At 42.9% G+C, this 6,062-nt stretch overlaps 1 protein-coding gene across 1 annotated transcript in view; it reads left to right on the top strand.

The window, feature by feature from the left end:
- The first annotated feature begins 2,489 nt into the window (after positions 1–2,489).
- Positions 2,490–6,062, top strand: part of LOC135506705 (spermine oxidase-like) — a 29,116-nt gene continuing 25,543 nt past the window's right edge. The window contains exon 1 of the mRNA XM_064926044.1: positions 2,490–2,599. The gene's annotated coding sequence lies outside the window, so the exon portion shown is untranslated. The remainder of the gene's footprint in view (positions 2,600–6,062) is intronic.

Genomic DNA, 6,062 nt, shown 5'->3' with positions numbered 1-6,062 from the left:
ACTCCTAGGCCGTCATTGTAAATAACAATTTGTTCTTAACTGACTTGCCTAGTTAAATCAAGTTTGGTGGAGGAGGAATAATGGTCTGGGGTTGTTTTTCATGGTTTGGGCTAGGCCCCTTAGTTCCAGTGAAGGGAAATCTTAACTTTACGATATACAATGACGTTTTAGACGATTCTGTGCTTCCAACTTTGTGATAACAGTTTGGGGAAGGCCCTTTCCTGTTTCAGCATGACAATGACCCCATGCACAAAGCGAGGTTCATACAGAAATGATTTGTCGAGTTCAGTGTGGAAGAACTTGACTGGTGTGCACGGAGCACTGACCTTAACCCCATCGAACACCTTTGGGATGAATTGGAATGCCGACTGTGAGCCAGGCCTAATCGACAAATATCAGTGCCCGACCTCACTAATACTCTTGTATTGGCTGAATGAAAGTCCCTGCATCAATGTTCCAACATCTAGTGGAAATCCTTCCCAGAAGCGTGGAGGCTGTTATAGCAGCAAAAGGGGGAATAACTCCATATTAATGCCAATGATTTTGGAATGAGATGTTCGACAAGCAGGTGTCCACATTCTTTGGGCCATGTAGTTTATTAGGTACAGCATACTGTTCACGAAAATGGATTGCTCCTACAGAGTCACGTTGCTGTGGCTTTTTATATAAAGCAGACAGACGGGCATTGAGGCATTCAGTTACTCTTTGATTGAACAACCCATCCTGCCTGGTGTCAACAGTACAGACTACTGGTGGTGGTGTACTGCCATCCAATCTGCAGCAACTACATGATACCATCGCATCAGCATGGACTATCATCCCTGTGGAACGTTTCCGAATCCATGCTCCAAAGAATTCAGGCTTTTCTGGAGACAAAGGGGTGTCCGACCCAGTTCCTAATAAACTGGCAGGTATATATATATATGCACTGAGTATACCAAACATTAGGAACACCTTCCTAATATTGTGTTGCACCCCCCCCCCCCCCAGGCATAAAAATCTTTCTTTAACCTATCTCCTTCCCTTCATCTACTCTGATTGATGTGGATTTAACATTAATAAGGAATCCTAGCTTTCACCTGTATTCACCTGGTCAGTCTATGTCAAGAAAAGAGGTGTCCTTAAAGAAAAATGGGGGGGGGGGGATTTTTGTGTTGTTTCGTAATGCTAGGTATTACTGCACTGTAGGAGATAGAAACACAAGCATTTCGCTGCGCCAACATCTGCAAATATCTAGACGTGACTAATTAAATGTGATATGATTTTGATCTGATTCCTTCCTTACTCCAGGATTGTTCCAACCGGGATTTAAAAACTGGGAGTTGTAGGGACGTTTAGAATTTTGGAACTCCAGCCCTTTGCAGTAGTTTGAGTGACACATTTCAGTTGAACATCTTCACATCGTAAACCAGCACCTGCACAGTTAATTTACTGTAGTCCTTCTATAAAACTATAATTTCTCTTGTCTTTTTTCTAATTTTCTCTCGAACACTTTTTCTTAGAGTCTGACACATGAATAGCTCCGCTGTTGGCCAATATACAGTTACAGTTTGTAGTGTCTACAAATGATCCTTTCTCAGTTAGCCATTATGGACACTCACCTCAGGCAGTGCTGGTTGGGCAAGTCAGGGTTGCTCATATTAATTAAGACCCAATGCGGTCTTTATTTTTTATTTATTTTTTTAATCATCACTGTATGTCTAATAAATCACCGTGTGTGTCAATTTTAATGAAAATAACTCAGAATATATTTCAATTGCCGTTAAAATGCTCAGTCTGATCATGTGGCTGTTTTGGCGTGGGCCAGTAACCGAAAGGTTGCTAGATTGAATCCCGAGCTGACAAGGTAAAAATCTGTCGTTCTGCCCCTGAACAAGGCAGTTAACCCACTGTTCCTAGGCTGCCATTGTAAATAAGAATTTGTTCTTAACTGACTTGCCTAGTTAAATAAATGTTAAACAAACAAAAATAAAAAATACAGTTGCAAATATATTTACATACACAGCCCTGATTGGTGGACAGGATTGTCTAGACTACAGCATACCCTCATACCACTTCAAAGGGGATACATATTATGCAAATAAAAGATGACTGGTGATTGGTCAGCATAATCAGATTGTGATGTCATGGTCTAGGCAAAAAAAGAACATGATCAGTGCTATTCTGGATCCTTGGGACATCCGTACCCTAACCTTAACCTTAACCATAACCCTTACCCAACCCTAATCTTAACCCTTACAGTAACCATTGTTAATGTCAACTTCAATTGGGGAAGTGAAGTCCCAAGGATACTGATTAGCAAGGACCAAAACTCCATCCCACCTGAACAGACTGAAATTCTAGGCTTTTTTTCCTTTCCAAAAGTGCATTTTCATAATTTCCCCAATTTCAGAATGTTATTTCGATCTCATATTGTGGAAATGTTAGGTAAATCACGTTTTTGATTGTACTGCTCCTTTAAGCGGGGAGGCAGCGGCAAAGGGGAACTGGCTGCTTCTGGTTTCAAGGCACATATAAATACAAAGCGGAGCCGGGTACGAGGAAAACAAAGGAGAAGAGGAGAATTCTCACGTTTAAAACTGAAGACTAACGGAGTCAGGTAATGAGCGCCTCCTGAAATCAAGCTTGTTTCCTAGAAGGTAAAACATGTAAAACGCCATTCGTCGCAGTCCAGTCATGGTTATAATATTCATCAACATTGTGTATAGCAAAGAAGTAAACAGCTGAGCTGCAGCTGTCACAGTAGGGTACGGTGTGTACTTGTAGGCAAGTGTATTTATGCCTAGTGTTGAATTATGTGCCGTATTAGGCTACAAAAAATAGTTAATCAAGAAAATATAAAGAAAATGATCCTAATTCCATTATTTACATCGCTTTGTAAAATTATGCTGTTGGATGTTCAAAACATTATTGCTATAGCCTAAGTTTAATTCTGTGTAAAATGTGTATTCTGGTGTATTTTCTGTTCCGTTTTGACCAGATATTTCTCCACATTGAATCAGAATATATCAACAGAAGACGAACTAGTCGTTCTTCTTTGTTTCGAACTGTGGTCTGGTGGTCTGTGTTGCTACTTTGACTATTACGTGGCAGAGGATGAGATACACACAGCCGTGCGTAGCCTGTCTGGAACTCAACGCTACTTTCTCTGTGGTCAGCAAAATAAACTTGAGAACTTCAATGGCATTTTCTCCCTATTTCCGTCTCTATCTTGCCTGTATTCATTCATTCCTCTCTTTAATTCATATTATATGAATAGAATATGAATGGGATGGAAAATCATTTATTCAATTAACTTGTTTTACAATGTTATTGTAATTTGATTCAATCCCAGTCCCTTATCTGTAACCCAATGAATAAGAAAATAGATGGGGAAAAAATCATTACAGCTGTTCTTGTGAAATTCCACTAGTTTATGCATGAATAATTACCAGCATATGTACATTGCCTGAAGGTGTAATACCCTTGTTCTACACAATAAGTCAAGGTTTATCGTTATGTAAAGTAAAGAATATGATCTGTCTGGACTCAATGCTGTCAGGTGGTATCCACATATCTTCACCATTCAGAATCATCGCTCTTTGTTTTAAACGCTTTCAAAAGGCACTACTGTCCATTGTGCACCACCTGACCGCATTCCAACCAGTTCCCCTTGCGGGGCGGTGCCCTTTGAACTGCGGCTTACCTTTGGCATTACCACTCTAGTCCTAGGGGCACCGCACTCCTGTTTATACGGCTCCAGGATGGATGACACCCAAGCATCAGTTCTAGCACTGCCAGCCAGAAGCCCTCCCCTAGCCCTAGCATCCCAGCTCTGGAACACCGGAGCTGGGAGAGAGGTGTGGAATTTCTGGGGCCTGTCTGGCACGGGGCCCGGGGCATCCCAAGGCTAGAGCACTCTTGTCCTTTTTGATGTTTGCGGGCTTGAGGAAGTGAGACGTCGTGTTGCCACACTAGCAGGCACTGCTTGGCGCTCTCGGGGTTTGATCCAGACCAGAGATGTTCCAGGGTTGTCGGATATGGCATGAAAGCAGCTGTGGAGTGGACTGAAGTGCAGACGGTGAGGAGTTGGATGGAGGAAGGGTGTGTGTGTTTTAGGAAGGCCGGTATTTGGAAGGAAAAGGGAGGGGGTGGCCCTACAACTCAATAAATGACAGGCAGACTTCTTTTTAACCTTACAGTCCCATTTTTTGCCCTGGTCTGCCCCTGGAAAGAGCAACCTCGAGCAATGTCAGTCAAATGTAGGCTAGGTTACTCGTTTCTAGGTCAAACGCTGTAGAGTTCCCCACCCCGGGTCCAGCCCCCATTAATCTGCATTCTGCGGCATGACTGGGGAGAGAGGAGTGGTGACATGTGGCGAGACCGTTAACCAGCTAGGGATAACGGAATCACAGCGGCTCTATGTCTTGGTCCGAGGAGGGAGAGAGAGGTGTGTGTGTGTGTACATGCACACGTGTATGTGCGTGTGTGTGTGTGTGTGTGTGACAGAGAGTGTATGTGACCTGGGAAACATTCTGTGATCCTTTCTCTGCAAATCTTATTGCTGTTTTGTAGTAAAACCATAGTATTACTGTAATAGTACTAGGCAGCTTTACTGTATATGCAATACACTAAATACACCATCCTGGGACATTCAATAACTTTCTACTCTCCTGGTGATTCAGAAAGTAAGGCTGAATGTGCGTATTATGTCATTTTACCTAGTGATTTATATTAGTGCTTGCATACAAAATCCTATATTGCTTCACAAGTAAATGTGGATGCAGGAATAAAGCTTTGGAGAAGCATGTATTTTGAGGAGGTTTTTCTGTTATTACAGTCAGAAAGGAAGACCATCTTCCTTCCGAATCCCTGAAGGAATCCAGGGCCCACTAACAGTTTGTACCAAATGGCACCCAATTTCCAATACAGTGCACTACTTTTGACCAGGGTCCCTAAGTAGTGCACTATTTGGAACCCTCTGTGTCCCATTTATTACATAGTTACAGGCCCTTCTAGCCTCTGGGAAAGGGGATACCTAGTCAGTTGCACACTGAATGCGTTCAACCGAAATGTGTCTTCCATATTTAACCCAACCTCTGACTCAGAGAGGTGCGCGGGGTGCTGCTTTTAACGTCCACGGCGCTGGCCCAACACTCTTAACCACTAGGCTACATGCCTCCATAGAGTGACTGTGGTCTTATGGATGTGAAGGGGTATTTTTCCCGGTTTAGATGTGTCACCTTGTGTTGTGGGGATGGGGAAGGAACAATAGCGAAACGTGTTTGCTTAATCTTTTTTTCCTGGATTTCCTCTCACTTGATGAGAAGCATCCGTAACACCGATTGAGGACTCTGCCTTGGAACACTAATAACAAAAAAAGATACAAACTCTTCCCAAACTGTTTTGGCTGGGATGCCTTTACTTTATCGGCCTGTAACTGTTGGTGCTGCTCTGCTGTGGGCCCCATGGGCTCCTTGAGCGAGCTCCACTGTGGGTCCTTCAACAGGAAATGTCTCGGTGACCTACAAAAAGGATGTGCTGACATCACACCCCGCTGTGTGTCCTCACGGAGGCCCGCGGTGTGCACAGTGTGCTCGTGGCTTATCTTACATGTGTCTGCCTGAACTTAGCAAGAGGTCCAATTCATCCCCCATTACCTCTTAATTCAATTACATTAAAACAACTTTAGTTTTTTTTCTTTTGGTCCATGAAACAAGCTCCAGAAATAGGAAAAGCATAAGTGTGTGTGTTGGTGTGTGTTAACATTTCACCTCTAAAGCTCTGTACACACCCATAAGTTATTATTAATATAACACAGGTTAATATAGGTTAATATGTGACAGAAGGAAGGATTGAAAAATACCAAATCATGAGCAGTAAAAATACATTTGAATTTTTCCTCAGCCCGCAGGCACTTAGTCCACCATCGTTTCAGTTGTGAGGTGACCCGGGGATGCCTATTAGCCCAAAGAAATGGATGAATGTTGTCATAATTAGGATCGTCATTATCGGGAGTATTATTGCTGTGCGTGTGTGTGTGTGAGTGATTGATTGTGTGTATGCACCAGTGGAGGCTCCTC

This window comes from Oncorhynchus masou, chromosome 20, assembly GCF_036934945.1.
Source record: "Oncorhynchus masou masou isolate Uvic2021 chromosome 20, UVic_Omas_1.1, whole genome shotgun sequence".
Taxonomy (NCBI): domain Eukaryota; kingdom Metazoa; phylum Chordata; class Actinopteri; order Salmoniformes; family Salmonidae; genus Oncorhynchus; species Oncorhynchus masou.
This window is presented reverse-complemented; position numbering and strand designations above follow the sequence as displayed.